General features: G+C 36.6%; 1 protein-coding gene across 1 annotated transcript in view; it reads right to left on the bottom strand.

The window, feature by feature from the left end:
* The window catches only part of LOC109103545 (glutamate receptor ionotropic, kainate 4-like), a 329617-nt gene extending 316870 nt beyond the window's left edge, over positions 1–12747 (bottom strand). Inside the window, exon 1 of the mRNA XM_042740067.1 lies at positions 12103–12747. The gene's annotated coding sequence lies outside the window, so the exon portion shown is untranslated. The remainder of the gene's footprint in view (positions 1–12102) is intronic.
* Between the last annotated feature and the right edge of the window lie 9656 nt (positions 12748–22403).

The following is a 22403-nucleotide window of genomic DNA, read 5'->3' as shown; positions in this document are numbered from 1 at the left end:
TTACTTACAAACAAGACTTCATATAGTATGTTCAATTTGCAACTGAAGTAAATATAAAACAAAAACAGAGGAAGATGTTGATTTTTTTTTGCAATGCAACATTTAATGCCATGGCTTTATGAATTAAAGGGATAGTTTACCCAAAAATGAAAATTCTGTCATTAATTGACTGTTCACAAAGACCCGCCCTCCTTAGCTACTGTTGCTATCCCTGACAAACAATGCCGTTCTCACACTACACATCATGTTCTCATGCAGTGAAAAATACATCGCAAAACAAAGAGGAAACTGACAACACACCGACAGACAAGACAGAGCAGGTTACTTCTGATATGAAACAAGGTCTCCGGACTCTCAGCTTTTAAATTGTCATTTTTAAAGAAATTCAAACAATAAATACCGATTTTTGTGGCTCTTTAATGTGTCGTGACAGATCACTGTATTGCCTCTGCTCAAACACATGAACTGATTCATTTTCATATTTACTTAAAGCATGAAATGAACATTAATAAATATCAGAAAGTATTTTATTTCAACCATGGAAAACACCATTTTTCAAGTTTAAGTTGAAGATTCAAGATGGGGGATAGCTGCGGAGGCACATAATATCCATGTTCTGATTGGTCAGATCGCCTGTCAATAAAGCTCTTTGCGAATGGTCAGTTACTCACCCTCATTTTGTTCCTAACCCGTAAGACCTTAGTTTATCTTCGGAACACAAATTAACATATTTTTGATGAAATCCAAGAGCTTTCTGACCCTCCATAGACAACAACGGAACTGATACGTCCCAAAAAGGTAGCAAGGACATTGTTAAAATAGTCCATGTGACATCAGTGGTTCAATTTTATGAAGCTACAGGAATATTTTTTGTGCACAAAAACAGAAACCAAAAATAACTTTTTTAATGCACAAAAACTATTCTTGTTGCTTCATCAACTATTTTGTCGATGTTCTTGGTACCTTTCTTGGCCTTGAACGTGGTAGGACCCTTGCTGTCTCTGGAGAGTCAGAAAGCGCATCAAATAAAGCTCTCAGATTTCATTAAAAATTATCTTAATTTGTGTTCCAAAGATGAACGAAGTTTGGAACAACATGAGGGTGAGTAATTATTGACAGCATTTTCATTTTTGGGTGCACTATCCCTTCAAAAAACTTTCCAGTCTGATTTAAGATCTTTATAGACCTTAATTTGTGGACGGGTGAATGAAGACTTTTTAAGAGTGTATAATGATATAATTTTGATCATTTTCTTTAAGTCCATTTTGGTGGCTTCACAAACATGGAACATGGTTAATCCAAGCATTAAATGGGTATACGGTTTAAGCCGGAAGACGGTTGATGATTCCTGCAGTGACTGACTCCACATGGCTATGATTGAAAGCCATAATGTGTATACAACACACACTGGGCAATATATCAGAGCAGAGAGCTGTTCACCAGGAAAGGGTAATTACCCCAGTCTGTGCACCGTGTTCCTCTGCTCTTACAGCCAGACTTCATTCACTGCCCTGACCTGAAATCCTCATCGCATGTAGCAGGAACCACACAGAGTTGTGGCAGCACGTTTTGCAGAGCTTTTCTCTCCATTCTGTGAAGTACCTAACTTGCCCCGATCCACTTGAGTGGTAAATGTGTCATTATCCCAAGAGGGGACACCCATCTAAGCTGTCATTGTGCAGCTGGGGCTGAGTGGATGAAGCCAAATGTTGTCGACCCAGTGTCGCGTTCCCGCTGAACCAATGAGTGAGCAAGTGATGACAGGGTGAGTGGCATTAAATGTGACTCTTCTCTAAACAATCGGTTTAAAAGAGATGCTCTGTTCTGGCTCTCCAGTTGATTAAAGACGAGATCTGAGATGAGGCCCAGCATCTGGTAACACAACTGAATGTTCGGGGAAGCGGTGACTAATGAGCTGCCTTCTCCCTCAGTGTCTGACTTCCATATTGCAACCATCCCATTCCATTATGTAAGCATGACAAAGAATGAATCAAAGTTGGGTTTTATTACACATCTGTGGATCTAAGACTTGAAAAATATAAAGCGTGGTTTGGACAAAGTAAACTGCAATTCTGCATCTAGACGACCTAATGCAGAGATAAAGCATAATATTAGCAGTTCCTTCAAAGTGCTAAAGTCTTTAACATTAAAGTCAGAGTTTTAATATTATATATGCTTTTAATTTATTTAAATTTTAGTCATTTTGTTACATGCTTTTGTCATTTATTTGTTTGTTTTTTAAATATTTACTTTTAGATTTCTTTTTTCACTTTAAGTTTTAGTCATTTTAGTACTGCAACTTATTACAGTTAGTTCAGTTACAGTTTAAGTTTTTCATCTAATATTTATTTTCATTTCTTTCAGTTTTATTTTAATTAATCAAAGGAAATCAAATGTAACCCTATTTACTATTTATTACACATTCCAATGCAAAATAATATACGAAACTACTCTCATCTATGGTTGGCATCACTTGTTATGCAGATAAAACAATAAGTCACATTTCATAAGTAGACATTTCAAATGCCATTTTAAGTCTAACTGCTGATATTGTTTTGAAGGACAACCTTTCCTAGCCAATGTCTGAGTGGTTTGCCACTTCCACTTCCTCCTAATTGAATCAATGGTGCCCACTGCAGCATCTGAATCCTTTAATACTGTTTTGTATCTTTTCCATGATGTCTTTGTTGTACTTTACTCTTAAATTCTTGACCAAAATCTTTAATCTTTGTTATCACGGATGTCCTTGAGATTCAAAGGGATCTACAATGAAACACTGATAGAAGCAAAACTGGCTAATTGTATTATCTTTATGTCAACTGTAGTTCATTTGTTTAAACATATAGTTTTGTAACATAACCTGTTGTTTACCAAGCATATGGTGGCAAGCTATGACCAGTGTCTCAGTGGCACTAATTTAATGTCTTTGTCTCCTCCTGGTCATTACCATCTTTGTGCTGTCTAAAAGATCCACCAGAACAGTTTAAATTTTAACTGCACCTGCAAAGTCCTAGAAGATGATGATCCTGTCAGCAGCCAGACATGAACTGGCACTGGTGTTAATCCAAAATAATCTAATGGGAATCTAGGAACAATCCAATGAAATGGGCATAGTTCTGTGGGTAAAATAAGGACACTCAGTTCTTAAGACTCTACAACCACAGGGCTTGTAGGGCTTTCAAAAGGGGGCCAGCAGACCCCTGGTGGTTCACAAAGGTACTGTATGGCATTTAGAAAAATTGTTGCTCACACTTTATTTTAAGTTCCATTTCTCGCTTTTACCAAACCACTGACTACAACTTTTGCCTCAATAAACTCCTAATTTGCTGCTGCTCATTAATAGTTAATAAGGTAGTTGTTAAGTTTAGGTATTGGGTAGGATTAGGGATGTAGAATATGGTCATGCAGAATATATGCTTTATAAGCACTAATAAACAGCCAATATGTTAATAAAGTGCATGCTAATAAGCAACTAGTTAATAGTGAGAATTGTTGACCATTATTTAACCACATTTATAAAAAACATTTTATATGTTTTTAACATTTTAAACATTAACCTTTTCAAACATTTGAATGCATTAATTATGCATTTTAATACACCTTACAATGCATTGTACAGTCTCATGAATAATTGGAACCACAGTTAATACATTATAACACTTATCAAGTCATTGTTACACTATGCATTTTAAATTTGGTTATAATTATTTATGACAAAATATTACAATGTATTACAATGCACATTATAAATAATTATATTTCTTAATAACCCTTTGTAATGCATTATACATAAAAGCTTTAAGTAAAATGTTCCCCTTTTTTTAATACTTTTATTTGTCAGTGCTAATAGCCTCAAGGACAGGGCACCGACGTCTTTGAGTCCCAGATTGCGGATCTTTCTCGATCCCATTCCACTCTGTCTCCCACTTCACTTCCTCTCAATACTTAACTGTCCTATTGCAATATAGGCCAAAATGCCAAAAATTGATCTAAAAAGAAAATAAATACTTTTATTTGGCAAGGACATTTTCCAGGACATTTCTTTTTAAATCAAATGAATTTCTTTTGAAATTTCTACTCAAAGAATACAAAAAAAAAAAACTTACATCATGATCATGATACATCAAAGTTTCTTGATAATAGAATGATTTCTGAAGGATCATGTGACACTGAAGCCTGGAGTAATGGCTGCGGATATCGAGGTCATATAATTGCCGCCTTTGTAAGACTTCTTTCAAAAACATTTTTTTTTTCAAAACTACCGACCCCAGACTTTTGAATGTTAGTGCCTATAAATTAGTGGTAAAGTCACAAGTTTGGTTTCACATCATTACTCTAAAAAAATATGTGATCTGCATGCTAAACAATGTGATCTGCATACTAAATATGGAGAAGAGGGTTAGGGCTGAAGCCTTCTGCTCTAACCTTCTGCTCCCCCTACTGAATACTGATTCATTCGCCCCTTTCACATGTTGAGTAAATCCCACAGTCACGGCACAAGGCTGTCCTCCTTGAACTCTAATCTCAGTACATCTCTTATCGACAATGCTGAACGACATGATTAAAAAGGAGCCAGGACAATCCAGCCTTCCGCTTGGGATCTCCTTTACTCCATGGCCTCTGTCAATCACCCAGGTAGCTTCCATGGCTTTGCCTGGGCGGCCAATTAGGCAGCTTCAGCAGTCACCTCTGTGGTGCGTTAAGCGCCCTGTGGGCATTAGAGATTCTATCTGTAGAGCCTGTGTATGGTAATGAGGAGAGGTAAAGAGAAAGTCTTCTGGAAGCCCAGTCTGAGAGGAACTCAGTTGGTGCTGATGGTTTTTTCTTTCAGAGCTGTTAAGAGATGCTGGCTGTACTCGCTCAGACTGCCACTCCAAAAAGCAAATGGCCTAGGGCCCCGGCACTTCAGCCCCCATTAGCAATGAAACAAATCACAGCGGTTGCAAAGGCCTACCTGTGAAATGTGCACCATTTGTCTCCAATGAACCTCTCTCTGAGAGCGGGAGGCTTATTTGCGGAGGTGGAATCTTTCAAAAGTGTATAGACATCTTCACGTATTGACTTAAGAGCGGCGGAGAGGAAGAGAGACGCTGTTGAACTGATGAAGTGAGTGATCATTGGGACTACCTCCCTGACAGCCTGGTATCATAATAGAAATAATTCAAACCGTATGGACGTACCAAAAAAATGCTAACTTGTATATCAATGTAATCTTCAAGGTTCTGAGTGAGGACTCGTGGACACACGTCGGTGAAATCTGAGGGTAGTATGGGAGAACTGATATTGACAATGCTAATTTTCAGGTCTGGCAAACTGGAGAAATCAGTGAAACAGAAAATGGAAAAATGAAAGCCAAGCTCCTGCTCACAGAGCCTCCTTCATCGTGCAGCCATATCTAAAAACAACGAGCAATTTCACACAATAATTGACAAACATTTTGCAGAAATTAGAAACAGGGAAACAATCTTTTGTACAGCTGTTTTTTTTTTCCTGGCTGGCCATGTCAGGGAAATATGACTCATAAAACTCAGAGAAAAGATGCTAAAGGCTGAAATACACTACATGATTTTTCAAATCCGAAAAGATTTTAAAACAATAAACTGGTTTGAGAAAAACATAAATAATAAACTAAATGAGAACTAGTTTTAATCCATCATAATCTGCACTATTTCCTATGAAATCTGTCAACTAGCATTGTCTTCCCCAGACTGTAAATTGGACAAAAATCTGGGCAAAAAAAACGTGTAATGTATTCCAATTCAACTGACAAGAAATTGTTTAATAAAGTCAATATTTTTGTTTTCTTTAGCCACAAAAAGTATTCTCGTAGCTTCATAACATTCCAGTTGAACCACTGATGTCACATACACTATTTTAACAATGACCTTAATTCCTTTTCTGGGTCTTGAACGTGGTAGTTGTGTTGCTGTCTATGCAGGGACAGAAAGCTCTAAGATTTCATCAAAAATATCTTAATTTGTGTTCCGAAGATGAACAAAGGTCTTACGGGTTTGGAAAGACATGAGGGTGAGTAAAAAACCACACAATTCAAAAAATATTTAAAAAAATCCCTATTAAATGAACACTGTTTCAATGTAAGGCCCTTGCGAGATCTGAAAGGACAAAATTAGATGTTACCAAGATTGATGAAAAAAGTCCTCAGGCATTAAATAGGACCAGCCTCTAGGTTGTTTTATGCCTTGTAAAACCTTAGAAGGTCATTTTATAAGTGCATTTCCTTCATTTATCAGTCAATTAGAAGATCTGACATGCTTTAAGTCACAACAATCTTTTATGTTCACCCTAAGCCTTCCCTAAGCGAACGCAGAAGCGGTTCATTCAAGCAAAAGCATTAGATCATGTACGATATTCAGTCACTCGCCGGTTATGAATTCCCTGCAGGGAATCTGCTATCATGAAAAGATCCCTGGACTGCTTTTTCGCTCTCGAAAGATGCATATTTGCTAATTCTGAGATATTAGACTGCTTAAACTTCAATGATGTCTCATAGGATATATGCACGTCATTCGCTCTCATCACAAGAGTGACACAAAGTGGTAGCTGCTGTCATGGCAACGGCTGCTAGGCATGAACTTAATAAGATGCGCTACAAAGGTGGTGCACAAAGTTGATAAAAAAGTGACTTCAAAATCCTGCAGGAAAAAGCAACTCATGTGACCTCGAATGGCCTTGAAAGGAAATTCAGCTAGAGACACATCTGACAACTGACACTTCCAGGGCAACATGAAAGAGGCATTTTCGGAGGGTGGGTGACATTCAGAATGTGCTCGACAGCCAAAACACTGAAATCAAATGTCTGTAAATAACATCTTGCTAAATTCAAATAGCACACATCAAACTCTCAAGCCTACTTTTATGATGTTTCATGAGCCAAGGAGTTAACGGTGGCAACTCTGTGCTATATAAAGTGCAAAACCCATGCTGCATAATAATAATAATAAAGCTAAATAAGCTGCAGAGAATTATATTTTGTGCAAGCCTCAAGGAAAATAACATAGCAGCTGCAATTTTCAGCCATTCACCTGGGCTAAACTGATTTGTGCCAATAATTATTAACTATGATATACTGACTGCGCTGGGCTGGGATTCTCTGGGGAGGAGAGGCCTGGAAAATTCACTTAAACACTACTGACCACAAAATCAATATGAGACACAGAGGATAGATATGGATATGTCATGCTTTCTGACATTATATTCTGCTCACTGACAGACATATGGATTCTGAAATGGCCTTAGCTGCTGAAGGCATTGAAAGCACAAACAATTCTCTATGGTTTTAACATGTCATGATTTTGATTTTTATTTTATTAGAATATACTATTAGTGTTTTCTAACTGGGGTCAGCATGACTTGTGTGTATTGGTAAAAAAACAAATCAATCAACTAAATACCAAATATCAACTTATATATCTTATATTTCAACTTCAATATCAGTATTAATTAAATACATTATACAAATCAATCTGTTTCAACTTAAAAGTTTCAACTGAAAAGTAAGGATATAATAAAATTATGTTCAATACTGATACGTTGATAATATAAATGTATTATGGTCAATTAATAAATTAAAAATAAAAAATACAGAAAAAACTTAAATCAGTTGTTTAAATTGGTACATGCAAATTTAACCATCACAACATTATATATTAGTAGGCAAACTAAAAAGGCATGTATCAACTTATATTTCAAATACTGATTAATTTAAAAGAAATATTATTATAAAATAAAAACTATAATATTATTCAATAACCAAAAATCTATGGTGCATCCCTATTGAAAATATTCTAGACACCACAAAAGCATGTTTGTTAGCATCACTAATGTTTTTCAATCAATAATTGTACAAAAAGGGTTTTCATTAGCTAGGAAAATGGGCTGAGTGTTGAGTTTGTGAAGGGCTGGTCTCATGGGTGTTCTACAGATTGGCAAATGTCCTGTGAGTGGCCCTCAACACAGAAAGTGCTGAATGATGCCCTTGTCTCAGTTCTGTGGAGACCAGCCTCATGGATACTGACAAATTGTCACACCATGTTGGTTAACCTTCACTACAACAGAGAGTTGTGCTTCTCCGTGACCTATCCATCAAATGATCAGGCATGCAATGAGATCATGCATCTTATTCTGTTTTCTGTCAGGTGCATATACATATGCGCTGCCAGCCAGGCACTCAGATTCCAAACTTGTGTGGGCCTTTGTGTGCCCTTTTAATCATGTTTGTTCAGTTGCTGGGCACATTCAGTCTACTGGGACAGGGCTTTCTGTGAAAACAAATGCAAATCAGTAGTACCAGTCCAAGAAACACTCGCTTTAGCCACCTTTAGCCATAATTACACACTGGTGATATCACTGAACTACAGCAGACCCACTACCAATGCCAGAAATCAATACTGTACCTTTAAAGCTGCTGTAAGTGACTGGGGCAGCATTAGCTGCACCAAACAGAATCACAATAAGAACTTTCCAAACAGGTTTCCCTAAACAGGTAGCCTTCCATTGTTCCAAAACATGTAGTCCAGACCCAAACCTATGCCAATGATATAGTATTGTTTTAGTATTTTTGTTTTAGCATTAAATAAAGCAAAAGCTCCAGTGCTGATATTTCATTTTACCAGCCAGTAAAAAAATACATATACAAGCTATTCTGCAACAAGACGATAAAAGAAGCCTTCTAGAAACCCATTCAAGCATGCCTATGCCTGCAGCAGACTTTATTACATGTAAAATAAATATGGCAGTAAATAATAAATGAGATAAAGTGGAAGTCTTTGCTCCATTGATATACAGCAGAACACTGCACTAAACATTTCACATTTTACATTATACTGTATATATTACCATTGCATTTTAATACAATTTTGGATGTTTGACCATGTTGATATATAATGACACAACCTTCACAGCTCACATACTTTGGGCTTGGTTTGTAAAGGGGAAAATCAAAAGTATCAAGAAGTAAAAATCCCATTTATTTTCTCTAAAGGGGAACTGATTTAACAATAACTTATTAACCTTAAAGATAGACCTACTGTGAGCTAGGTAGCCTAATTGTTAATGGTATTTTCTTTTCATAAAGCCATTAGTCTGCATTTTTTAAAATTATTTATTCAATATTCATGATTAAAAGTGGGATTCCTGGTCAAAAAAATACATGACCCATGATTCATCAAATCCACCAATCAAATAATCAGTGTCCTATGGTCTCAAACAACTTAAAAACATGTAGCCTATAAATATGCATATTTTGCAATAAACGTAAAATACGCTGCTTCTACATATTAATTAAATCAATAATTGCATATTTATCCATTATTTTTTATTTTGATTGTCATCCATAGTAGTTCTCTTTACGTGCACAGTCTTGTATCTTTGTCTTTTTACTTTTTTTTTTTTTTTTGCATCAAATCAAAGTCTGTAATGTTGTGATTCACCTTATAGTAGGTTGATTTGATTCTAATAGCATATCTCTCTAACAAAGACTTTCTTTTTATTACCATGGAAAAAGCTGTAAGCACCTTCCAAACGAACAAGCATGCCGATTTTTCCTTTACAGAGCATGTTACTCACCAACAACGATTGCATCTACCAGTAATGCCTCGCAATGTAAAGACATTAAATGTGCCCCATGAGCACGCCGACAGTGAAAGCTTCTCACAGAGTTTAATTGCCTGTTAATCAATCAATCCTGTCAATCCTCCTTCCTTTGAATATTTATTAAATATGTTTTCTAATTTCTGATTTCAGTCAGCAGAGATTTCAGGGACTAGGGAATCAAATTTGTTCACAAAGTGAGAAGGAAGGCAGAAGTATTATGAATGCTTAAAATGACTGACCATTATACAAATAAAAACTTAAGATGGTATTTAAAATCTAATTTATTAACACAGTTATTGTTGTTGTTTCTATAACCTTCATCATTTGCTTCAAAACATACTGATCGGTGGACAACACCAGAGGTGATAATAAAATGACACATCAGCCTTATTGTCATTTGTGCAAAAAATGATGCTTAAAGGGTTAGTTCACCCAAAAATGAAAATTAGTCTGCATTTTACTCACCCCCGAGACATCCTAGGTGTATATGACTTTCTTTTTTCAGACGAGTCCAGTCGGAGTTATAAAAAAAATTGTCTTTGATCTTTCAAGCTGTTTCATGCCACTCAACAGTATCCATATTCAAAAAGTCCAAAAGATGTGAAATAAAAAGCACCCTTTCATAAAAAAAAAAAAGTGTCTCACATGGCTCCGGGGGGTGAACTAAGGCCTCCTGAAGCGAATCGATGTGTTTTTGTAAGAAAAATATCCATATTCAAAACGTAATAATCACTTTAATCTAGCTTGTGCTCACTGTTGTAAATGAAGTAGTTCCGGGGGAATGACGTATGAGGTTAGCGTCAAGCATTATTACGTTTTGAATATGGATATTTTTCTTACAAAAACAGATCGCTTCACTAAAAAAACGCATTAATGTTCACCCATGTGACAACACTTTTTTTTGTAATGAAAGGGTGCTTTTTTAGGATCACATCTTTTGCCACTGAAGGAATGCAACACCCGTTGAGTGCCATGAAACAGCTTGAAAGATCAAAGACAATTTTTTAATTTTTGGGTGAACTAACCCTTTAAACTCGCTTTCTGTGGTCTCATATTAACCTAGGATGCTTTGGGGGTGAGTAAAACACAGCCTAATTTTCATTTTTGGGTGAACTAACCCTTTAAACTCGCTTTCTGTGGTCTCATATTAGATTTGTAGTCAAGCAATTTTAACAAAGGATTAAAAGTCTTGATGTTTTTTACGGAATCGGTTGAGTGAGTGATTCCATGACTCGTTCAAACACAAAAGACACTCACTTGTTGCCACCTATTGGCGTAACAATGTAACCTATGGAAAGTCCTATCAAGCGTATGAGTGAAAGAATCATGCAAGAATCCAAAAGATTCTAGTCATAGAGACCAAAATTTCTAAGTTTGAAGTTCACATTAAAAATGCATTTAGGAGAAGGTAGGAATATCCTTATAGTTATAAAAGAAGCATTGTGTTGACATTACAGTATTCACCCTTTTCACGACTTATCACTAAGCACTCATGAACATTAGGGCTTTACATAAGAATCAGACCACTTTTTTTAACACACACTGAAAGCAAATAATGACTGACATTAAAACAGAAACCAACTCTTTTTTTCTTCTTCTTCTTCTTTTTTTTTCAGCACTCGCTTGCCATTATCCACCAGGGGGTGCAAAGATGGCACCCATTCCACCCTCATCCTTACCCTCAACACAACCTGACGAAGCTCTCTAATACATCAGGTTATTTCAGTTCAACCAGGGTGGATTTCAAATCATTCAATAATAATTGTAATTCTGTGTAAAAGCTGAACCAGATGCTGCAAAGTTTAAGACACACATGTTGCACAACCTAATGCATTATAACATCACACCTATAAAACAAACCACCATAACCGGTTTAAAGGTCACTTTAACGGATGAAGATTCGATATTTGACTTTGAATGCTGTTTGGAACCAATATAGAGCACAACAATTAAGTTCCTTGCATCACAGGAATATTCCTAATATTCTGCCTTTCATATAGCATTTTTTTCCCATTAATCTGGATGCATACGCAATAGTAGCCTACACTAGAATTTGTCATAGTAACTCTCCCGTGTTCAGTATGAATAAACTAGCACCACTTAAATAATAAATTATTTCAAAGAACGATCTAATTGTCATGCAAATCATGAAATGTTCACTGACTATGAATTGTTGGTGTGACTAATGCAGACCATCGGGAGAAAATGTGCTAATTTACTTTCAAATTCATTTGTGACATAAGGCTACTAAATGTTTCCAATTGCACATAATGATATTCAAGTTAAGCATATAGCCAATCTGCATGATGCTTCAGTATTTATAATTCCCATGCCGTGTCCACGGAATTAGAATGCTGTAAATCCAAACACAGCATTAACAAGTCTCGCGATCTACAGCAATTTCCCATGCAATACAATCCATCACATGTTGAATAAACTAAATGCAGAATAGACCGTAACTGCATGAAGCAATGATGCGAATCGTCTTACCTGTTTTAAAGCTCGTCGTTTTTATGCCCCCGCGGTTTCTGTATAACAATATCAGTGGTAGCTATTATTTCTTCTGGTAGTGTTTTATTTGGCTTGATGTGAGCTTTAATGGTCAGCTGTTGTTTTATAAGCACTGCGCGCGTGCCCTATCAATTCCCGCCGTTCCCTCGTGCCCAGTGCAACGCTGTTGAACACGATTAAAGAAGAAATAAAGCCCTAGCGAGCGGTACGCCGTCAAAAACTACTTTCGAAGGTCACTTCATCTTAATTTGTTCTCCGTATATATCCGTATGATACGAGCGATGCGGGGCAGACGCACGCTGTCAAGAAAAGAAGGGAAAAAATCCGCATCCCAGTGAGAAATAAATGAAACAGATATCCTCTCTCATGTCAAATTTAGTCAAACATCGGCTGGCGGTCTTCTTTTGCTCTCTTTCCTTCACTTTCCTTCTTGCTCGTTCCAGAAATGAGTTGCTTTAAATAACGGTTTTAAACGCATGTGATAAGAGCCCAATAGCTCTCTCTCTCTCTCTTCTCTCTTGTGCTTCAGGACCTGCACTGATACAGCTCTCACTCCTTCACGCTGCTCTCTTCACGATCTCCCACTCCGCTCAGTGCATCTCTGGCTTCGTAGGTTTTGTTGCAAATGACAGGAATGCAAGTTAGACTGTCAAATATAGGGATGGGAAATTAAATAGGAATGATTCTGGATGCGATTCCAGTTCTTCTTGATGATATGTTACCTTGGCGATTCCATTAACTGCCCTTTTAGTAGGCTACTTTTGCAGAATAATTTTTTAAAAGGACTCTTTAGAAATTAGGGAAATTCTTATTGGGTTTACTGCCCTCAGTCTGTTAGAATTACTGAGATAATTCAGAATTCAACAAAATAAACCAAAAATAAAAGTCTTTCAATAACTTGTTTATAAACTTTAGGGACTTTTTAGACGCGACATAATCCATTAATTTGTATTTAACACGATTAATGAACAAACAAAAATGCTGTCAAATGTAACTAATTAATTTATATAAAATAGGCTACTGATTACAAATCAGCTTTCATGAAAATAACCTACAGCGATTTAAATCTCGAGCTATAAATAAAACATATAACTTGACCATTTCGAGTTGGACATGACGAAATTAACAAGTAAATTTAGTAACCGCACCGATTGAATCAAACGACTCGTAAGAGTCATTTTTTTCCCAGACATCAACCAATATCCGCCCAGACACCTCCCACATCTGGCCCGCATGGATTTCAGATGTGGGCCAGTTCTGGGCCGAAACTGCTTGCTGTCTGGGTTGTTCGGGGAAATGGTCTTCATTGCGGGCGTATGTTTCAGAGTAACTAAAAAGAACCGACTCAAAAGAGTCATTGGTTTGGGGAAACGGACTACACTGGTAGCGATTTGGATATACATTCAAAAGAACCGGTTCACAAGAGTCACCCGCACGCGAAATACCTTGGTCGCAGGGTGGTAATGATTCACTTAAAAGAACCGACTCATAGGAGTCGTTACTTCGGGAATCGAACTTCACTGGTTGCGCGGTAGGCTATGATTCGTTCGTAGCCGCTGAATGATGGAGGAAAAACTGTACGGTGTTCCATCAGCACGTTCGAGAACCATTAACCGAACGTCTCATAAATCATCCGCTTCGGGTATTTTTTTAAATGAATCCAACCCTGCATGAAATGGTCATTCCCATGCAGGCAGCAGCCTCTTCAGTCAAAGCAGCGTTATAGCCTACTCTCTTTCTTGCTCCATCATGTTATGTATGAGCCAAACATCCTCCGTATTTCTCATCACGTGCTCTGTTCATTTGCATTAGACATAAGCAGGGCCTACTCTCCGTTTGGTGCCAATGAGTAAGTCATTAATCACATCTTTCCATACTCCACATGGACCTCTAAACATTTTGCAAATTCTACTCAAGCCCAAGCAGAATCATCATGGATGAATGGCGATTTACCAAAGTGATTCACATGAGTGTCAGCATCAGCAAACTCAAACACAGCAGATGAGGGGTGCAGAAGATGAGAGCGGTTTCATTTACTCGACTGCCCAAAAAGGAAATTCCCACATTAACATGAGATCAAAGACACTCTTTCTTGTCCCATCTGTGGTTCTCAGTACAATTGCCTCTTGAAATGGCTAAATGGTGTGCACTAGACTCAAATAAATACTAATCTTACTCTCACGTGAGCTGCAGAAATTATTAATAATTGTCAATAACAACAAATAACACATCTACAGACCCTGCAAGTTTTTGCAGACAATAATTAATGAGGCCTCTCATTTATCCCACCCTTAATGATGTATTTAAAATTTAATGCATTCTCTAAACCTTGAGTCAGTGAGCAGTGCAGGTGTTCAATAGCTTGTGTGTCAGCATCCCTGTAGAACTGCCTATGAATCAGCAAGGCTGTAGCTCTGCTAAGTGAGGACAAATCTCCACGGACTGAGAGCTAGATTTAGGCTAAACGGACATATAATTGTAGTTAGGAGATACGCATCTGTGATTCGGTGCAAAGAGAGAGACAACAAATCTGCCTTTTATGAAGACCTAGTTCTTACAGAGCCCTATCTTAGCTGGATCTAATCCACGTTTTCTTGACATTTGGTCCCAGAGTCGATTTACACTGCTGGATAATAAGAAAGGATGTCAAGCTATGTGACCTTTTCGCTCAAACACACACCAATCACGCAACCTGTCATTCCAATAGAGGTGCACACTTTGAACTCCCAGAGAACGGGTGAGGAAAGGGGCAGCGGGAGGCTCTGCTAAACTGATGACTGGAAAGCTCTACAGATTTCTGGGTGCATGTCAAATAAGTGTGTCCATAATTTCCAGACATGAGTTTACATGAATTAATAAGTGAAGCTGTTTTGTTAAAGTCTAATAATTAATAACAATAATATTCCAAAAACCTAATGAAATCTTCTTCAAAAAAATAACATTACACTTTTTTATTATTAATTAATCATAAAAAACAACAAAAAAAAAAAAAAAAAAAAAACATGCTCAAGTTGTTGTCATGCTCACGTCAAGTCATTCGCCCTTCAAAGGGAATTTGACTGACAGGCGATCCGACCAATCATAACACTGAATCTGCTATATTGTCCAACAAACAAATCAGACCAGAGAGTAGATTAACATTGGTGGACTTTAACTTGATAAATGGTGCGCGGTGCAAAAAAGAAACCTTCTGATGTTCATTCATGTTTATTTCGTGCTAAAGAGGAAATTATGAATGATAATGTCGTCACTGTCCCATCAGCAAAATTCAACATATCCCCAATCCCTTGTTTATTAATGAAATATTTTGCATTTAATAATGCTTTCAGGTACCAATAAGGCATTTTACTTTTATCCTAATTCACTTCCAAAGAATTCTGGTTCTGTGTGGGCCTACTCACTCCTCTCTAGTATATGCTGTCAAAGGCCTTCACCCAGTGGGACTCTTCATGAGCCTTCCTCATATAGGAAACATCTGACATCTATAAAAAGGAGAGGACTAGCAAGTATAATGAAATTTACAAATGCACATCCACTTTATCTTCCATAAAGGCACATACTCCCCTTGTCAGTAAAAGAACAGAGAGAACAGACATTTAATCTCCAAAGATGTAATGGCACTTTTAACCTCAAATCAATTTTGAATGTGTGATCCGAGCCAATGATTTAACATTTGCATTACGCATATCTAAGTGAGCCAAGTTTGAAACTTATCACCCAATACTTTTGTTCTATGGAGTCTGTATTTCAAACACAGCCTGTGAGGCAACAGATTTGTTCTGTATTAAGTTGAAATGAAATCTGAAATGTCATATTTTCCAAGTATGTTTGTTGTACCTCATATGATGCAAAGCTTCATCTTTATACACTAGTTTTTGCACAAAATATGAATATTTGAGGCATCGTTTGGATCCCGCTGGCACTGAACTCAAAGCAACAGAATGTGATCATTAAATTTACTGTTTAAGTCACTGAGTTTCCATTACAGGCTACATAAATTTATGCTGAGAGAAATTAAGACAACCCATGGGATGGTAAACAGATGTAGTGTGCGTCTGTTCCTGGGGTGATGGATACGATTTCCTGTCTTATCATCTATAAAGCACAGATATTTCTTGTTTTATCAAATACACTGACTTGTTACAATGAGGATTTAGGGGTTGCTGTGAAATTTCATCCATCAACAATGGAAAAAGACAATCTGTTGACGGTCTTTTCTCTTCATAGCACCTAGATTTATTAACTCAGCTACGAGGGGCCAAGGAGATGATTTGCCTGTAGAAAGGTTGTTACATTGAGGCAGCTCAATCTCATGCCAGAACCAAGGGCATTTGCACTTCATTATCACAGAATAATTTCAAATAGAAACTGCAAACCAGAGCGCAACAGGTGATGCATTATTATAAACGGGATGGTGTTTGGAATGGCGCTGGCCATCAATCAAGAGCTCCATTTGAAGAAATGATGCATTGGGGCGAAATGCAGGCGCACATTATGCTGCAGAGCGTTAGCCGTAAATGATCCCCGCATTTCCACAATATTCTAGCATCAGTAGACAAGATGCAGTGCAGCACGCACAAATATGGCTGAAGTGAGAAATGAACTGGACAAAAGAGAGGTGACACTTCTGCTACTGAAAAGGATTCTGAGTTGGACATCAGTCTTGGTCGTCCTTGTTGGGGTAAGTGTTCTGAGACTGCATTATGATGTTTGCACTCATAAAAGTCTCTGCCAGGACTGCTTTTGCGGACCATCTAACACGAGGATGAGTTGTTTATCTTTGTCTCTGTGCACAGAACACTGGTTCTATTGATTGAGGGAACTGATCCCGGACGGGGAGCTGGTGTACTGGGTCTTTGGTGTACCTGATGGAACGTCATATTTTTGTAGGGTCAAGGCTATAACTGCAAACACTCCCAGATGTACTAAAAGAAGAACACAAACACTCTAAGAATTGCTGAGTCATGTAAATATCATCAACATCACATTCACTACCATTACAACTTTAAACTATTCTGACCTTATCCTGTGCCTAACACAGTCAAAATGCCATATTAGCAAGACCAAATTCCATTCATAATCGGCCTGACAATCGTGTAGTGTGTTCGGAATTTTGGGATATAAATTCATAATTGAGAGAAAAAAAAAAGTCAGAATATGTATATATATACTGTAAGAAGAGTTCATTAGCAAAAACAGATAACTCCATTTTTAACTATTTTCAAAAATCATGTTTTTATTTTTATTTTTTATTGTGCATTCCAATTAATCTCAAGCAAACTGCAGTTGGGTTATTTTGATTAGTTTTAAAAATAACTTTAAAATACAGCTAACTAACACAATGAAACATGATAACATAAAAAACTTTTTTTGAAAAAAAAAAAATAATCAAATCAAATAATATGGGACTCCCATACTGCTTTGCAGGTGCAATATTCTGTAATTTTTATACTTACCATATGGCGTTTTTATCTCTGAATACATGAACACACATATTATCATAAAGTCGTCCATGTTTTATGAAACAAAGCATCACAAAATTAGTCAGTATGGTTTGTTCACATTATTCCAAGTCTTCTGAGGACATTTAATTGTTTTGTGTGTAAAACTTTAGTTAAAACCATGTCCACACCCACTTGAATATGATGCATAAGCGAGAATGACATTGTGTTTAAATATGCACAATGTAACATATAAGGAGAAGAAGGCAGAGAAGAAGAAACTCACATAAACCTCATTGCTTCGCACTTCTATCATCAACACTTTAGATTTCATTGTGCGAAAATGAATGTAGGAGTGTGTGCAACATACTTTGAGAACCACTGGAAGTACAGACGTCAAGTTATTGGCAGTTTATTATCCCTTGACAATAGTTTATATAATATTTCACTGACCGGCCAATTTGCACCACAACAAACATGCACATTTGACAAGAGACCATTTGCTGTGAGCAGACTTCAGAGCTTAGTATTGTCAGCCTTTATGATTTGCCAATAAGCCTTTTAGCTGCCAATTAGATTGTAGTATACTCTCAGCTCAGCTTAACACAGTTTACAATATTTAAATCCATTCTGCATTTTGACCCTTGCAATCAGTGAAAAATCTAAAAAGTGTGTAGATTTCATGAGGGGCTAACCAGAACTGGTTCAGTGGCTCCTGAATTGTAATGTGCAACCTGAGCAGGCTTGGAAAATATTCATTAGTTATGAATCAGCCAATCTCCTGGGCCTGAATGCACTGCTGTGCTGTTGTGTTTATGTCAGCCAGAAGTATAGATTTCTCTCCTCTCTCAGACAGACAGCTGCGTAAAGGCTTTGGCATTCTCCCAATATTCAACCACAGAAAGCCTAGTGTTCTGAAGCCATAAAACCGAGACCTATGTTCATTTAACAAAACTGCCATTCAATCTCTGATGATATATGACAGGGTTTAGAATAATAATGCAATCAGATTAAATGAGTTAAACTGATTTTAAAAGAATAGTTTCTCAAAAAATGTAGCGTGCCTAGCACATGTAGCACAGCATATACAATAGCACGTAGAACAGCAACTGGAATATTAAATAAAAAAATAATTGGTAAAAGTAACATTTAAAATAAGACACATAGTGACTAAGCATAAATAGGACCAACATTCTATTCATTACAAATGTGTTCACTTGAACTCTCTGGCCTTTGATAGAAAATTCTATTAAACCTCTTAAACAGATATTAATATTGTATAAGCAGACTATATGCCAAGCTCTACTTACAATAACCAAACCTCATGGGTGATACGTTAAAGAAAACAAAATGAGCATTAACAAAAAGCCATCCATCTGTCCACATATCTGAAACTACGGATTGGATCTCAAGGGCTGTATTTTTGATGCGTTTTATTTTGAACTTGTTAAATTAGTACAATGAATTCTAATAATGTGTTACATGTTTAATCAAGACTCACCTCACCAAACCAGTGGCATCATGCCGTTAATTTGATTAATTAATCAACCTATCATGTAATTAATTTGATTAAGATCTTTGTTCAATGGACAACCCTCGTTTTGTGATTATCTTCACTCTTTGGAAAAAACTCTTTGGACTCATTTATTATGTATGTTGGTTTACTGTGTCAGTCAAGCTTAAACTTTATTAAGGGCTAACCAGAGTCAACAGGCCCTTTTTCTTATCAAGAGGACTGAATTTATTGTACGAGCATTTGTAATGAGACAATTAGAGTGGAGAAGCTATCAGTTTATCCCGTTTTAAACACACAGAATTGAAAATAAAACTAGATCGCTTTCTGTACAAGTAGAACTTCAGTTTCATTTGTCTACAATACATGTGGAACCTGTTCATTCTTCACTAAGTGTACGTTTCTGTATCTCCCAAACCATTCATTATTGAAGGTAAAAGGCGCATTGAACTTTTCAGCAGCACTAAGGGCAGGTGGAAGAATGGCAATACTGGCGAACAGGTGCCCTTTTCCTGCAGAAGCCAGGAGGCTATCAGTGGACAGCAGGATGTCTGACTGCCTCTTTAGAAGGGCTCCGTATTGAGTTTGACCTGTAAAGGTAACGGACAACAGCACAAAAGTCATTTTAATTCCAGTCAGACTTTTGTTATCCGTAGCGAGGATTGTCTCCTCATGCTGACATTAGCATGAGAGTGTATTGATCAGAATGCTGTGACAGTGTTTCACATAGATTAAATCGCCTGACCTTTTTTTTCACTTACAAACAATTCAACGTTCCCAAAAGAGGCATTCGTTTCAACTCCTGTTATCTCACTCCTGGGCATGCTTTTCAAATGGATAAAGAGTGGCAGGAACATATGTATCATATGCCAGCATCAAATCAAAGACCTCACCTTTTGGCCAGGCTGTGAATAAGAATCACATCCGTGATAACATATGTTCGCCTCTTGGCATAGTTTAGTGCAGCTAATTCTGGTCAAGATTCACTTGCTTGAAGAGACTGTCTGAGTGACATGGGAAATAAATAAAATAAAAAAATAATTAATTATTTATAATATACGGCTATTTATAATAAAAAAAAAATAATAAAAACAAAAATCATTTTGGAGAATGGATGTACAGAAAATACTACTAAAACTATGTGATTTCATTGGTATTTTTAAGCATTCATGCATAAAGTGCGGCTCTAGCACATTTGCCAAAAATAAAACTTTTTATATTAAAAACAAACAAGCCCTGCCCACATGAGAAAAAGTAATGTAAAAGTATCGTAAGGCATTACTTTGCATAAAAAGTAACTAAGTAACGCAATTAGTTACTTTTTTTGGCAAGTAACGCATTATTGTAATGCATTACTTTTAAAAGTAACTTTCCCCCACACTGTCTAGCACAATTTCATACCTGTGAATAGACACTTCAACATATTGTGTATAAACGAAAAAAAGAAAGAAAGAAAAATTGTGCACAACTATAGAGATTACAAATTTTTACAATGTTTTTTTTCTTCTTAGATTTTTTTTATCAGTTGTATACATTATGTTTGTATGTAACATTTAATATAGTTTAAATTAATGTTTATTGCATTAAGTTTCTTTTTTTTTTTACCATGATGGTGTTTAGTGTTTATGTGAATGACAATCTGCACCACATACTGTAAATATGTTAGTATTTTCCTTTTAAGCTCGTGGAAAAGCTGCTTGTGATGAGCTTTGATTCATCATGTGACTTTCCTATGCACCACCTGCTTTTGGTGGTTAGCAATGTATTACAATGGCCCTAAACAGATTTCAGTACTTCAATAAGTTGGTATGTTAACATTATATCAGATAAGGAAACATGAATTTTAAATGTAAATGTAAGTTATAGCCATAAAATGTTGCTACCATATTTTTTATGGTAACATTCTGGCAACCTCAGCTTGCCAGTTTTTTACCGTAAATTATATAGTCAGCAAAAAAAAAAAAAAAAAAAAAAAAAAATTAAAAAAAACAAAAAAAAAATTTTTATATATATATATATATAATATATATATATATATATATATATATATATATATATATATACTGTATATACTGTAAAAAAATCTGTAAGATTTACAGTAAAAAAAACTGGCAAGCTGAGGTTGCCAGAATGTTACCGCAAAAAATAACAGTATAAGGTGTGTATATTTTATGTATATGTATATGTATATATATATATATATATATATATATATATATATATATATATATATATATATATATATATATGCCACTAACATCGAACAAACACACACACACACACACACACACACACACACACACACACTGATAACATCATTTTGTTTTTTGGCAGAGTGATATGTAAACATCATTTTGTTATTTACCATATTAACAAAAAAGTTAGAATGATTCATTTCATCTTCTCTGACAAACCAAAAAAACCCAAAATCATGACCAGAATTTTCCTGACTGCTAGGGACCTTATCAAGTGCAAAGTTAGAATGATTCATTTCATCTTCTCTGATGTCACGCTCAAAGCACCCAGGCCCTGTCTCCATCATAATTAAACAGGGCTTAAGGCATCCAATAGTGTCACAGAAGAAGATGGAAGTGTCATTCATTTATTTCATTGCTTTGCGGGCAAAGAAAGGGCACCAGGCCCCTGAACATACCGGGGTCAGTCCTGGCATCCGTATCTCTCAGATGAACGCTTCATACAGGAGGCCCAGGATGATGAAGCAGACGTGTCAGATTGCTCACCATGGTAATAAGACAGTGGTTAAACCCCCTCCCGCCTTCAACTCCATCTCAACCAACAGCTCGATAAGTACATCAGTGTTGTTGGCACCCTACAGGAGAAAGTGCTGCTGAAATTTATGGGGCACCATCCGTATGAACTTGAGCTAAGCCGCACTCCCTGTGGACAGGACACGGAGATACGAACACAATGAGAGTTGGAGGAGAGGGGCCGTGAAGCATATCGTACAGAGACTCCACCAGTCTTTACTCCGTGGTAGTCTGTTGTCAGCGCTGATCGATTGCTCTGCACATTTGCCATAGTTCTGCATTAGAGGCCTTGTTCACACAGCAGCAGAATATGGTTCAGTCTTGTTTTTGAGGACTTAATACGATTCATACATAAATTGGTTATTTTGTTTATACAGGAACTGTATTGTATAATAGTTAAATAATAGTATGCTAACTGTGTCTGTGACAACTTTGATTTGCATATCAAGCCAGTGCATGTTGTAGTATTTCCCATCATCAGCAATAAACTTCTAAATCTCACCAAATCCGCTAATATTAATTTGTAAACTGGGTCGACTGGAAAAATAATTCTTGCAT

The sequence above is a fragment of the Cyprinus carpio genome, chromosome B15 (assembly GCF_018340385.1).
Source record: "Cyprinus carpio isolate SPL01 chromosome B15, ASM1834038v1, whole genome shotgun sequence".
NCBI classification, from domain to species: Eukaryota; Metazoa; Chordata; class Actinopteri; order Cypriniformes; family Cyprinidae; genus Cyprinus; species Cyprinus carpio.
This window is presented reverse-complemented; position numbering and strand designations above follow the sequence as displayed.